Source organism: Euphorbia lathyris, chromosome 1 (assembly GCF_963576675.1).
Source record: "Euphorbia lathyris chromosome 1, ddEupLath1.1, whole genome shotgun sequence".
Taxonomy (NCBI): domain Eukaryota; kingdom Viridiplantae; phylum Streptophyta; class Magnoliopsida; order Malpighiales; family Euphorbiaceae; genus Euphorbia; species Euphorbia lathyris.
In genome coordinates this window covers 77,341,972-77,357,870 of record NC_088910.1, presented here as the reverse complement: position 1 = coordinate 77,357,870, position 15,899 = coordinate 77,341,972, and positions in this window count along the sequence as shown.

Below are 15,899 nucleotides of genomic sequence, written 5' to 3'. Positions count from 1 at the left end.
TCTATATGCTTTGCTGTTAGTTGAGTAGCCCAAAAAGATGGCTTCATCAGCCTTGGAATCAAACTTGGAAGATTGTCTTTAGTGTTTAAAATAAAACATTTGCAACCAAAGGCTCGAAAATAACTTATGTTAGGTTTTCGTCCTTTCCCAAGTTCGTATGGGGTCTTTCTCAGTATAGGTCTGACTAGAGCTCTTGAGAATGTAGCACACTATGTTGACAGCTTCTCCCCAGAAGTACTTTGGAAGCCTATTTTCACTCAGCATTGTCTTGGCCATTTCTACCAGGGTTCTGTTCTTCCTTTCAACAACCCCATTCTTTTGAGGAGTTCTAGGAGTAGAAAAATTATGGTCAATGCCATTGGTTTCACAGAATTCATCAAACAATTGGTTCTTGAATTCTCCACCATTATCACTTCGGATATGAGCGATTTTTAAGTCCTTATTCAATTTTCCTACAAAGGGTTGAAAACATCTCAAATGTTTCATCATTGCTACTGAGCAAGATGATCCATGTGTAGCAAGAGAAATCATCTACAATGACTAAGGAAAATCTTCTACCACCCAAGCTCAGTGGTTGGACTGGCCCGAAGAGATCGAAGTGTAGTAATTCCAAAGGACGCTTGGTTGACACAATATTTTTACTTTGAAAAATTTTTCTTGTTTGTTTCCCATACTGACAAGCATTGCATAACTGATCCTTTTCAAACTTGAGTTTTGACAATCCTTCAACTAGTTGCTTTCTTGCTAATTTGGCCAAGAGGTCCATGCTTACATGATGAAGTCTCCTATGCCATAGCCATGAATTTTCTTCCTTAGAGACCAATCATATGTCTTTTGAAAAATTATTTTCTAAGTTCAGCATAAAGACATTATCAATTCGTGGAGCAGTAAAGATTAAGGCATTAGTTTTGCTCTCAATTATTTGACATCCAGAGGCATCGAATATGACCTTCCTACCACTGTCACATAGCTAAGCTATGCTTAGTATGTTATATTCTAGCCCTCTGACTTGGGAGATGATAGGGGCATTTTGTCCCTATCTTTTAGCGTGAATTACGGTTTAATTGTAGGCTAAATAAGTTAGTTTAATTAAAAATAATAATGTGTTTTTAGTAAAATAACAAAATAAAATTAAAATTTATGCTTTTGATCAATCTCCCTTGTTTTCAGCTAATTTTGGAAGAATAAGCGTCAAACTAACTCGGCTGTCGAGAATTGTATTTCGCAGGTACAAGCAAAGGAGTAAAATCCACCGACACATGCGGGGCGTCTCCACTTATGCGCGGGGCGTACAAGAGCAATTCTTCAAAACTAAGTTTCAGAAGCTCAAGTACGCAGGGCGTATTCCAAGCCACGCGGGGCGTCAAAGATATGATTCAAGCGATTGAACTCCAGAGGCTCAAACACGCGGAGCGTACTCCAACCTACGCGGGGTGTGGTTATGACAACCAGTCTGATTCTGATCCACACACAGTCAATTATCAACGGAGTGGGCAAACACGCGGGGCGTCTGTCTGTCCACGCGGGGCGTATTCATGACATCAGGCCTGAATCTGATCCTTGTGTAGGAAATTGTCAACGGAATGGGCCAATACGCAGGGCGCCTGCCTATCCACACGGGGCGTGTCTTGGGAAAGTGCAGAAATAATGCAACTTGTGTATTTACGATTTTACCCCCGAGCTTGATGTATAAGTAAGAGTGATTAGCACTCATTTCATTCATTCAATTTTCCATGTATTAGAGTTCCTCACACCTTGAGAGCTTGATAATCCTCCCGTTACTCCGCCGAAGTTCCATTCCACCCGCATTCACTAAGCTCAAGAGTTCCGCCTCCAAGTCCTAAGAGACGACTTTGAGTCCGGTTAGCTAGTCTTAAGGGTCGATTCTTCTTCCCTTTCTACTTGTTAATTAGTTTGTACTCTTTCTATGTACTAGGCTTGGTTGTATCCCGTATTTTCGTATTCCATATTTATAATACATTATTTACGATTCCGTTTTCACTATACGTGTTAATGTTTATTGCTTGCTTTGATATTTATAATTGATTGTTGTGTAGGTCATTAACGAGCTACGAAATCTATTAGGAATCACATAGATGTTGCCTCACCGGAGTTGACAAACCGGAAACCGTAGGAATTGACAAGCCATGGAACTTACGGGCCCTAGTTTCTGATCCTAAGAATTAGAGCCGCCTTAAGAGAAAATCACGACTCTAGAACCTTACGAAGTTGTTCGGTCTATTAATAGTCGTCTTTGCAAGAGTAAAACTATTAATCATGTATATTTCATATCGTTTATTATAGGTTATAACTTATCATCACCCGTATCGTTCTAAGAGGGCTCGAAACGCATGAAAATTGTCTCACCCATAGTTAGGAGTAGTTTATAGTTGTCACCCAATCAACTAAAGTACTCACCGCTTAGATAACGTATAAAACCGAGTAGTTTAATACTTGTAGTTATAAATCCCGTGGATTCGATACCCGGTCTTACCGGATTATTACTTGATACGACGGGGTACACTTTCCCCTACGTAGTAGCGTCTAGTAGAGTTAGAGCATTTAGAAAGATCACATCCGTAACTCTAGCACACACTTATCGTCATATTATTATCACTCTACCGGGCGCTCTATCAAGTTTTTGGCACCGTTGCCGGGGATTTATATGTTCTTGCAATATTAGACCAAAACGTTTTATTGTTATTCTAAGCATTATCTTTGTATAAATTGTTTATATACACTTTTACCGACAATATTTTTTCTTGTCCATATTTTCTTTGTTTATTTTTTGAGTTTATACACACCCGATCTCGGAGTGATACTCTCATTCCTCTTAATCTTGAAATTGAAAGAACTTTTTGTAGGATTCAGAGAGAAAAGATGGCCAACATCAACAATGAAACCAACCCACCGGTGAACAACGTCCCGAATGGAGAGGGAAACGACACCCGAACAATGATGGAGATCCTAGCTCCGCATCGACCACAAAATCACAATGGAATTGTCACCCCCGCCATTCCGGCCAACACATATGAGATAAAGACTAGCATGATCCAATTGATCCAACAACTCGGTCAATTCGGAGGGGAACTTTATGAAAACCCTAATGAAAATCTTGATAAATTTCTTATGTGTGCCGATACTTCTCGGCAAAACGGTGTTCCGGTTGAGGCCGTACGTCTAAAACTTTTTCCTTTCTCTTTGACAGGCCAAGCGTTGGAATGGTTGCACTCATTGGAAGCCGGAACTATCACGTCATGGGTCGAGCTCGAAAAGGAGTTCCTCTCCTATTATTTCCCACCTTCCAAGACGGTGAAGTTGCGCAATGATATCACTTCCTTTCGGCAACTCGAGTACGAAGCCCTTCATGCGGCTTGGGCGAGGTTCCGAAAATTGCTTCGAAGTTGCCCACACCACGACATCCCCAAGCACGATCTGGTAAGTACTTTTTATCATGGTTTAACGCCTATTAATCATGCCATTGTGGATTCCGCAGCAGGTGGGGACCTGTTCAGGAAATCAACAAGCGAAGCATATGAGCTCATCAATGAGCTCGTGAGAAAAAGCGTTCTATGGCAATAGGATCGGTTTGTCGGACCCCCGAGACACCAAGCGTTCGCCATGGAAAAGGAGGCTCCAAAGGGTTCCATGGTTGAGATGAACAAGAAACTAGACGCTTTAATAGCACAATTGAGCCTCAACAAAGATGCACAAGTCCTAATGTGCAACCAATGTGGTGGTGATCACGACGGAAGAAATTGAAACACCGACACCCCTTTTGTCGGTGAAACCAAGAACGTAAGTTACGTAGGAGGTAACCAAAGGTACAACTCTAACTCAAACTCATATCCTAACCACCACAATAATAACGATAACAGGTGGAGACCTCGATACCAACATCCTAATCTGTCATACGGTAATAACAATAACGTATTGAGGCCCCCACCCGAGTTCCACCAAGAATATAGGGAGCAAGGGCTAGGGCAATCCCAAAATGCCCCCGACGGTCGGAATGCCCAACCTCCCAACAAGCGCAAGGCCAATCGGTAACTTCCTTGTTAAAGGACATTCTAACCCGTATTGCCGACAATGAAGTGTTTTGCAGGGATTTGAGTCACCAAGTGGCTCATTTAGACCGACAACAACAGGAGAGACAGCTAGGAACTCTCCCGACCTATACTGAGCAAAACTCACGGGCTAAGAATAGAGAATCCGGGCAAGCGATAACTCTTCTCAACAGTCACAGCTCGGATCCATCGGGCTCCGGTTCGGATATCTTTTAATAAGCACACCCGCCGAGAAAGTCGAGCTACTCCGACTATAAACGTAGCCCCGGTTTGCGTTTTCCAAACCTTTTTCTATATGTATCATATACGTTTCTCAAATTAATTTTATTTTTCTTCATGTGTATTTTCTTCTTAATTGTTTTCATTTTCTTGCGGTTTCTCATTTCGTCTATTTTAAAATACATATCAAAACGTAAAAAAATCATAAAACCCACAATACAAAAACAAATCCCATTTTTAATCCAAACATCTACGCGGAGCGTACACACCGGCGTGCCTCGCGTAGATGAGCTTCCGAACATTTCCTGGTGCTACAAGGCACGTTACGCGGGGCGTACACCCTACTACGCCCCACATGTTCCTAGACTTGTAGGAGCCTTTGCCAATAAATGAGATATTTAAAGCACGCGGAGCGTGCCCTAGGGCACGCCCCGCGTATCCTAGGGGAGTTGCGGACTGCAACTCCCCATGGCAGCTTTCCCTCTCCCCCACATCTCTTCTCCACTTCTCCACTCCACCTCTTCCAACCTCTAATCACCTCCATTCTTTTCAAATTCAAAATAACTTAACTTCCCTCCATAATTAATTTTCCCTTTAACCACCCCCTTAATTACTCATTAAAACCATAAAAAAATTAAAAACCAATTAAAATCCATAAATATTCAAAATATCTTTGAAAAACGGAAAAATGTTTTAAATGCCGTCTTCCACGCGGGGCGTACCCCCATTCACGCCCCCGCGTACTAACCGTTCTTCCACTTCTTTTCGGGCAGGAGGTGAGATACGCGTGGCGTGCTCCCAAGCACGCCCCGCATGCCTTGGCCTTTTTGGACCAAAAATTGGTCAGCAGGTGGGATACGCGAGGCGTGGCCCCTTCACGCCCCGCGTACCCCCCTGGGAATCCGAAAACTCTCTGGATTCCCACCCCTTCCCTATATATACCTTACTATTTCTTCTCCCCTCCTCCGTCACACTTACTCCAACTTCCCAATTCCCTCCTAATCTCACTTACTCACTTACTCCCTCTCAGCATGACCCGAAGTAAGCGACCAACCGATAACCATCCCCCGCGGTCCACTCGTGCCCGCTCCTCCCGTTCCAACCAAACACAATCACCACCCCCAAATGAACGAGAGGCCACACCACCTCTCACCCGCCAATAGAACGCCCCCTTTCACATTCTCACTGAAGGGGAGGCGCTCACCTACCAAACAATATCCTCTTCCACCGTCATGACTCTCCCCTACATCGACCCTAGTGTGCTCGACTGGTATGATGTTCGGCGTGCCTTCGAGGATCACCTTCGTGCCCTCGGATGGCACCCTCATTATTGTGCACGCCACCGTGTGTACCCAACATTGGCCCAAGAATTCTACACTTCCCTCTTTTCCGACGGTGTCCCCGGTGCCGCCCTCTTCACCTTTCGCCTTCACAACCGACCCCACTCCATCGACACGGCCTGGATCCGCAACCATTTCACCATGCAAACGGATCTCGGCACCACTCATTGGCCCACTGATGACGCTGCCCGTGAATTCTAGACGATCATCACCGGGTCGGACACTTATGACGTCTCCAACCTCCACCCGGGTAGCATCCGTGACCCCGTCCTCTACCTCCTCCATCGCTTCATCACTTACTACTTCTCGAGGAAATCCGAGGCCAACAAGGTCAACAAGCTCAAGCTTCTTGCACTTTATTGTTGCGAGAACGACCTTACTTTCGATCTCTCCTACCTTGTTGCCACCATGCTCCACCAAATGCCCAACCGGAAGCGTGCCAAACTCGGGTTGGGGCACTTAGTCACCATCTATGCCACCGCCGCTCTTGGCACCACCGCCCTTGATCGCCTTCCCCATTATGACCCCCGCCCCTTGGACAAAAATTCCTTCCAAACCCTCAAACGGCGCCCATCCGGTCCGGGTGATAGTTCGGGGGCCGACCAACAACAAGCGGATGAGGAAAGGGACTCGGATTTTGGTCTCAACTTTAGCCCGCCTCCCAACCCCGACTTCCAATCGATCTATGCCCGATTGGAGGTTTTGGAAGGGAACTAAAGGCAAGATCGGGCCCACTTTGACTCCCGGTTTGACACCCTCGAAGCCAACATCGGCACCCGCTTCGACACCCTAGAGGCTCATCGCCTCATGGACCAAGCCGCCCTCGCCACTCGCTTCGATGCATTTGAGGCCCAAAGGCGGGAGGACCGGGCAAACTTCGATTCCTTCGCCAACACCTTATCACTCACTTCAACATTCATGGCCATCCTCCTCCACCTCCGCCATAATTTATGTTTTTATTTTTCTGTTTTTCTAATTTTATGCCCTTGTTTTTCGTACTTTCTATGTTTTTCCATTTCCGTTTTTCTGTCTTCCGTTTCTTGTTGTGTTTTTCATGTTTCTCTTGTATTTTCTTTTGTTTGTCCTAATATATATTTCACTTTACTTCGGTCTCTGTTTTGTGTTTTGTTCATTTATTTTACGCGCTTCGGTTTTATTTTGCCCTCACTCGTTGTTACGTGTTCGTTTTTTCTGTTCCTGCATGAATTAATACGGTTTCCGCAGAGCATACCCCTATCTACGCCCCGCGTGGACCACCTTTTCCATTCAATAAGGGCTTCCAACTCGGTTTACGTGGAGCGTACCCCTCTTTATGCCTCACGTATCCGAGTCTCTGCCCCAAAAACACACACGATACATCTCTTACGCGGACCGCCCTCGTGGGTACGCCCGGCGTACGACCAGACCTGTAGGGTCCTTGTTTTTTTCATTCCATCTTTATTTTATTTTTGTTTTCATTTCTTTTGCGACGTCCTTGGAATAGACGTCATTTTAATCACGCGGAGGGCCGTGCAACCCCGCACTTATAGTTTGTTTTGCACTAACAAAAACAAAAATAAAAATAAAATAAACAAAAATGATTGAACTCATTTATTGGCTCATAAATTACCTAACCCACCACCTTCCATGGACAATAATTAAAAGTTCCGTTATTTGTCGTCAAAAGTAAAAACATCGAAACATAAAGGATCAGTCTAATTAAGGAATTTGAGTCTTGATTTCGAAGTTAGGGAATTTATGCAAAGCCAAGGTTCATACTAAACAAAAGCATTGAGTCCTAACCCACAAGCTATCTCTATAATGAAATTTAAAAAGGCAATAAAAATGGGATTATTGAAAATTTGACGAGAACTTGAAAGTACACAATTTAACACGAAATTCTTGCGAGGTATTTTTGAGCCTAAAAGAGTTCGTACGAGAACTCTATTTCTTTCACAATCTTTCGAGAGCTTTGACTTCACTCGACTCATAGAGTTTGCATCTAATACCGGGTTAAGTACACTTATTTTGGTAAGAAGGGCAATAGATGATAAAACGGACCCACTTAGGCTAATTCCTTTCTTAATTATTTTTCTCGTTTTCATTAACCTTTAGGAAGCCCCCTTGAGCCTATTAACCGACTTCTTTGCTAACACCTTTTTAACATTTAGCCCTTTTTCCTCTTGTTCAAATACCAATAAAATCAACCGCATCAGAATTACCCGAAACAAGCCAAAGCCTTAACAAGTAAGCACAATAAGTCTTCGAAATCATTTTTGTGCCGCTCTCAAAATAAAAAGAAAAAGAAAAAACACAATAAAGAGCAAAAAGGCATTCTCAAGCTCCACCCGAGCAATTTCAAGTTTTATTTTACAAAGCTTGCTAAGGCCAAAATGAAAAAAAGTGATGCGATCATGAAAATGGTATTTGGACTCGAGTTTCTAAAAATTAACCGCTAAAAATCCACCCACATTACAACCCCCCTCTGGGTTCATTTTTAATATTGCCTAAACCATAACATGAGAGGAAAAACCCGGATGAAAATGCAAACTCAAACTGACTTCGAGTAAGTACAAAGGAGAGCGCAAAAACACCGACCCACCAAAATTTGAGCGTAAGAGTGAAATCCCTTGGTGAGGTACAATCGGGTTCTCAAACGATAATCGATCCCCGTTAATATTGCCTATTAAGTTTGATCATGGAGGTTTCGACTAAGTTTTGGTCACTCATTCGCTTGCATAAGTACTTGCCGAAAACTTTGCGTAAAACTTTAGCTTTAAAATCACGCACTTGGTAAAACCAACCGGAAGTTTGTTTCTTAATTGTCTCAATCCATTGTCTTTCGATTTCTTTTACTTGAGGACAAGTAAAACTTTAAAGTCCGAGGAGGTTGATAGGGGCATTTTGTCCCTATCTTTTAGCGTGAATTACGGTTTAATTGTAGGCTAAATAAGTGAGTTTAATTACAAAAATAATGTGTTTTTAGTAAAATAACAAAATAAAAATAAAATTTATGCTTTTGATCAATCTCCCTTGTTTTCAGCTAATTTCGGAAGAATAAGCGTCAAACTAACTCGGCTGTCGAGAATTGTATTTCGCAGGTACAAGCAAAGGAGTAAAATCCACCGACACACGTGGGTCGTCTCCACTTTTGCACGGGGCGTACAAGAGAAATTCTTCAAAACTAAGTTTCAGAAGCTCAAGTACGCGGGGCGCCAAAGATATGATTCAAGCGATTGAACTCTAGAGGCTCAAACACGCGGGGCGTACTCCAACCTACGCGGGGCGTGGTTATGACAACCAGTCTGATTCTGATCCACACACAGTCAATTATCAACGGAGTGGGCAATCACGCAGGGCGTCTGTCTGTCCACGCGGGGCGTATTCATGACATCAGGCCTGAATCTGATCCTTGTGCAGGAAATTGTCAACGGAATGGGCCAATACGCGGGGTGCCTGCCTGTCTACGCGGAGCGTGTCCTGGGAAAATGTAGAAATAATGCAACTTGTGTATTTACGATTTTACCCCCAAGCTTGATGTATAAGTAAGAGTGATTAGCACTCATTTCATTCATTCAATTTTCCATGTATTAGAGTTCCTCACACCTTGAGAGCTTGATAATCCTCCTGTTACTCCGCCAAAGTTCCGTTCCACCCGCATTCACCAAGCTCGAGAGTTCCGCCTCCAAGTCCTAAGAGACGACTTTGAGTCCGGTTAGCTAGTCTTAAGGGTCGAGTCTTCTTCCCTTTTCTACTTGTTAATTAGTTTGTACTCTTTCTATGTACTAGGCTTGGTTGTATCCCGTATTTTCGTATTCCATATTTATAATACATGATTTACGATTACGTTTTCACTATACATGTTAATGTGTATTGTTTGCTTTGATATTTATAATTGATTATTGTGTAGGTCGTTAACGAGCTCCGAAATCTATTAGGAATCACATAGGTGTTGCCTCACCGGAGTTGACAAACTGGAAACCGTAGGAATTGACAAGCCACAGAACTTATGGGCTCTAGTTTCTGATCCTAAGAATTAGAGTCGCCTTAAGGGGAAATCACGACTCTAGAACCTCATAGAGTTGTTCGGTCTATTAATAGTCGTCTTTGCAAGAGTAAAACTATTAATCGTGTATATTTTGTGTCGTTTATCATAGGTTACAACTTATCATCACCCGTATCGTTCTAAGAGGGCTCAAAACGCATGAAAATTGTCTCACCCATAGTTAGGAGTAGTTTATAGTTGTCACCTAATCAACTAAAGTACTCACCGCTTAGATAACGTATAAAACCGAGTAGTTTAACACTTATAGTTATAAATCCCGTGGATTCAATACCCGGTCTTAACCGGATTATTACTTGATACGACGGGGTACACTTGCCCCTACGTAGTAGCGTCTAGTAGAGTTATAGCATTTAGAAAGATCACATCCGTAACTCTAGCACACACTTATCATCATATTATTATCACTCTACCAGGCGCTCCATCAGGAGACATTTTCAATAGCTGGGTTTCCATCTATGGTTCCTGACCCGACTATTTTACCTTTCTTGTTGTCTCTAAAACTTACACTTCCTCCTCATTTGTGCACAAGTGTGATGAACTGAGTTTAAATCACCAGTCATATTCCTTGAGCATGCGTGTTGAGCGATTTCCGCAAGTGCACGGTTTCGCTTGTAGTAATAAAAAGATATCGATCCCACAGGGAATGCTTTTTTAACGAAAACTTATTTTAATTCAGTTTTATTTACTTCCAAGGTTTATAATATGGAAAATCGTTTAATTGGATTTGGTTTTGAAATTGATAGAATAAGAATTAGATTAGAGTATGAAGAACGTTAGAAATCAATTTTGTTTTGAGTATGAATTTACAAGACAGAAACGTTTAGTGCTGTAGAAAATGGAATAAATGTATTCGTTTGCATTAAGCAAATAAAACAACTTTAAACTTTGTAAACAATTATATGAATGTAATAGCGTAAACTCTTTCAATTAAAAGGCTTTGAACGCAACAATCCTCCTAACTGGTTTAGATTGCTTCCTTAACCAAATTAATACTTTTTCAAGATATCAATTTGCCTAAGTGTTCAACAAAGTTTCCTTGTAAAGATTTTGAATTCAACTACGTTTTAATGAAAACACCAGAACTCACTTCAGATCAATTACAGAAGTGCTACATAAAAATCTATTGAATTGAATAAACTTTATTAGATGAATTATGAATTTGATACAAGTTTATAGAGAACAAGAAGCATGGAAGCTTTCGATGACTTTCAAGTGAACGGGTTGTCAATCCTTTCCTTGAACCTTGTTAGAGTTTGTCAGGCTCCGGGGTGAATCCTCTACTAAATCTTCTCGCTGAATCTTCGGAATAGTGACGGTTCCTTCTACTACCAAAATGTAAACTAATATAAAAAAGTCTTAATCTAAATCTAAATGCTACTGTGTTTGGTAAACAATGTGTGTAAATTATATTGCTTTTTACAAAATCAATCTTCTAACTCTGAATTGCTTGACTCAGAATTTATGCATTAATTCTGTACTAAATCTTCTCTTCAATATATATTTTCAACTCTGAAATCAACTCTTATATATAGATGTTGAAGAGTTGTGTCTAAGGAACGTGTCTGCTGTGAAGAGGCGTTCTTATCCAATCGAACGGACGCATTTTGTTGAAAACGAACATGTGCAACTATTGCTTCCTGAAAATCTGAACTTACTGAGAATGTAAATTCTCGGCCGAGAATGGGGGAACATATTTTCAGCCTTCGAAATGACAAGGGGGAGAGCTGGGCGACGCGTGTTGCGACCGAGAATGGAGGATTCTCTGTCGCGACACGGAGTATTTTTCTCCGATTCTGACTTCTTCCTCGTTTCGACGCGTTTGATTTACGTCGTTTTTGACTCCTTTTGTAGGTTTTTTCCTTTGTTTTTAACCTCTTTTCATTCCTATTTGGATTTTACTAAATATTTAGGTACCTTGCATGAAAGAAACATATTTGAATTTGAACGTAAAAGTATTTGAAATAATATAAACAGTACGATTTTATAGCAAAACTGGTGTAAATACTAATGATATTTTAGGTATATTTTGGGCTTAACAAATCTCCACACTTAATCTTTTGCTAGTCCCGAGCAAAATTCCATTGATTTTATCCTTTAACTAATCTCTTTATGAAAATAAAACATATATCTTTGTATTCCTTTTTAAATTAGTTAAGCCGAAAAGACTAACTTCGCATGGCAAATTTATATGTAAAATACCAAACTAACTAGTATAAATACGATATATCATTCCTCTTGTATTTCAATTTTTAAAATTGAAGTATTCGGGACGATATAAGCACGCATGTTATTGAGTTTTTCGTCTCAAGGCATTTTAAAGCACAAAATTTCCTTTCCCAAACCTAAACTTATTATATGTACTTAGGTTAATTATTTGCTTAGTTACGCCTGAGATAAGGGTGGTCTCGATCGTAACTTTATATGCTTTTTATTTGCTTTGTGTTCGCTTAAGAGGTACCGATCATGCCATGGATGGACGCAATCGTTACTTTAAACTTAAACACGCTTGTATTTTTGTTTATAACTCGTTCCTTCCATACCTCGATTGTGATAAGGGTGGTCGCAATCGTGGCCAAAACTAAACGGTACTTAATGCTCTTCCCTTTCATACCTCGATTGTGATAAGGTTGGTCTCAATCGTGGCCAAAAGTTAAGAATACGATTAATTAATTAACATGAATTATAAAAATTAAAATTGTAAATTGGGAAAAAGAAAAATAGCACATTCATCATATATTGACTTAAAATTCAACATGTATTATGGCTAAAGTTTCCTTAAAAACTTCAATTGGTGTTAATGTAAGACGAAAATCAAACCGAGATAAAAATTGTTAGTTCAATTTAATGCCTATAAACCTAATTGAAAATTGAAAATAAGATTTATTGTATCATGAATTTGCATGATATAAAATAGAGATTGAAATAGAATTTATTTACTTAAATACATTCACTCGAGATAATTTTACTTAAAATCGTTTCGGAGATTTGTGAAAATTTCAAAAATATTGCCCGTATAGAAACATTATTTCTATCGATAATGATAACCTAAAAATAATCATTTGGTGAAAATTTTGAAATTATGAGCAATTTATAATTATATGAAAATGTAAAATGTATGAAAACTAATGTTAAATAATTTGTGTTGCAATATATGTTGCATCTGCATAAAATAAGTGTTGCATTTGAAAATTGTGCTTAAAAATATTAACATGTATTTATGTTTATATGGATGTCATTTATTCGTACTCCTTGCATTCATTCGTACATGTAATAAAATGATATATGTAATATCTCCTCCCACACTTAATTTGGACCATGTCCTCATTGGTGCAAAAATGGATAAACCACGAAAAATGAGTACGAAATAAATCATGCGGATTAAGAAAGAAAATTTATCAAATTATCCATCATAAAATAAGCAAAATGTACGAATCATAATAAAAATAAAACATTGTACCAAACTTTAATTTAGAATAACAAAACAAAATAAGTAAATGAAGAAAAAGACTAGATAAAACCTAATCATGTGGAGGTGAATCCGTTGGAGATGGTGAGGTTTCAACATTTTGTCGATGGAAAAACGAAAGCATCCGACGACGGGTAGACTTGTGCTCCCTCCTTAAGGTGTTGAGGTTGTCATTCATCACCATATTATTTTCCACCAAATCATCAATCCTTAAATTCATTTGGCGATTGTGGGAATTGATTTGGTTCAAAATACGTCGCAAATCAACCGGATCATCATCTTGAGGTGCTTGGGTGGTGGTTGTGCTTGCGGTGCATCTTCCGCTTCTTCCGCCTCTTCGCCTTCTTTGGTCACAATTGTCCCTAATCATCTTACTTGAAGTGTTTTTTGAGTTAAAATAAGCTTGACCCGAAAGAGTGTTCCAAATTGTGTCATTGTCAAAATCCCTAGGATTGTCATGGAAATCACTAGTAGGAAAACCAAACATATTTCCCATGGCTTCATAATCTATGGTGTAAGTCACACCATTATTTCTAAAAGAGATGGAAGTCCTCTTTTTATCAAGTTGCAAAGTAACCAAGAACTCGACAATATATTCCGTAATGCTAGGAAAACGCATAGAAACAAATGTTTGCCAACCCAAAGCCTCTATGAAAGCATTAATCCGAGTAGAGAAATTTAACTCTCTTACCGAATCAAAGTCAAGGAAGTGCATGTCCACAAACTCCCTTTTGGCATTGGAAAAATGAGTGAAACGATTCGCCTCTTCCTCGGAAGCTATGTCAAAATATGCCCCGCAACGTATACGAAGGCGATTAGCTTTCGTAACTTGTGGCTTGTGACCAACACGCTTTGTTCTAGGCATGATTATGGTGTTTAGGGTTTGAAAATAAGAGAAAAAGAGATGAAGAGAGAAAAAAACCAAAGGTTGAAGATGAGTTGGGATTGGAAAGGTTGAACTTGAATGAAAGAGAAGGTAGATGAAGAAGTAATTGATTTGTAAATAGTGATGAATAAATTGGGAAGAGTAAAAGTGATGTATTGGGAAGAGTTTAGAGTAAGGGATTGGGTATAATGTGAGGTGATGTTATGTTTGTGTAAGGAATAGGTATTTATAGAGTTGAATAGAGTGAGTTATAGGTAGATTAGGAATAGGAATAGGCTTAATTTAGTGCAAAAATTCGGAATTCCCATGGCTACAGCACGCGTGTCGCGACCGAGAATCCGGATTCTCGGTCGCGACATGGAAATATCAGAGAAGAATTTGCTCTGAAATTGGCCTGTTGTCGCTGGACTTATCGAGAATATATAATTCTCGGTCGAGAATTGGCCCCTGGTGGCTTTTATTCGCGCATTTTGACTCTGTTCGTGCAATTTTCTGAGTAATTACGTCCTGAACCTAATTAAAACTGTACCTGTACTTAAAAAACATAAATGAAAAGCATTAATACAAGGAAAACCAAAGGTTTGTCCTTACTAACTAGGGAATAATGAATAATTATGAAACATTAATGCTTAGTTAATGAATCATTAAATGGCATTAATAGATATAAGTTAAATGAATCTTCTTAAATGAAATAAATATAAGTTTATGTATACATTAACCCATTTTAAAACCTTAACCCGTTTAAACAAAATCAAATGAGTTAAGTACGATTCATATACATAATTCGATTAAATTATGGATATATGTGTTAATTATTTAAAATTATATAAGGTCATTAAATCATTATCATATTGTAAGAATGATTAGAATTGATTATCATGAAATGGATTTAATACAGATTGTTTCATTATTGTATAGAATATGGAACAAATATATAAACCAAAATCAAACTAAGAAATTAACTGAAATGAATAGAAATTTTATTCAATAACACATATGTACAAGTTAAACAAAAACATATATACAAAAAAAAAAACTTAAAAACGAAACAAACACAAACAAAAACGATCAAATCCTAAATAATTGAAACTAAATAATCATCCAGCGGAAGTGGGATTCTTCTTGCCCTATAGCGTTCAATCTTCATCTGCATGAAGATCTGTCTTTCTTCCGTAGAGAGAAACCTTGGGCCAACCCAAAAGATACGTTTCACGAGGCCCTCTTTTTCCAAAAATTCATAATCCATCATTGGAAACGGTTCTGCATCAGTCCAAGGAACAGATGTTGCTCCTTTGGCTCCCAATATTATGCCACATATTATATTCCTATATCCAATCTTCTTTTCTTTAGAACGAGAAGCGGAAATCAAACCTTCCATCAATATTTTAGAAGAGTTTACTGTGTTGCTTTGAAATATGTCGCCTAAAACATACAAGTCAGTGTCTTGGACCATACTGCTACTAGTTCGTCCAAATAAACTATGACACAAAAACTTGTGCAAATAAATCATCGAATTGGAATGGACGCATTTGTCATAGGCCAGACTCGGATTGAAATGCCAGAATCCTGTCAACATCCTCCAGATGTCTCTGGAAGTCATATCTCTGCCAGGATGGTGGTATGAAGTATCCCGTGGTGGGAAACCAAAGCAGGCATATAATTCTGGGTAACCGAAGGTGAAAGTGTCGCCATCTTTGCGAAAACTCAGACGAACCCGACGCTTATTCACGAAGCGTACTGTACATAGAAATTCAAGGATCCAATTGCCTATGATTGGAAACTTCATGTGGGCGAATTTGGTTCAGCCCAAATTCTCTAAATAGCGATTCATATCATCGCTAATCCCGAGTTCATCATTTAAGAACTCATCCATGTA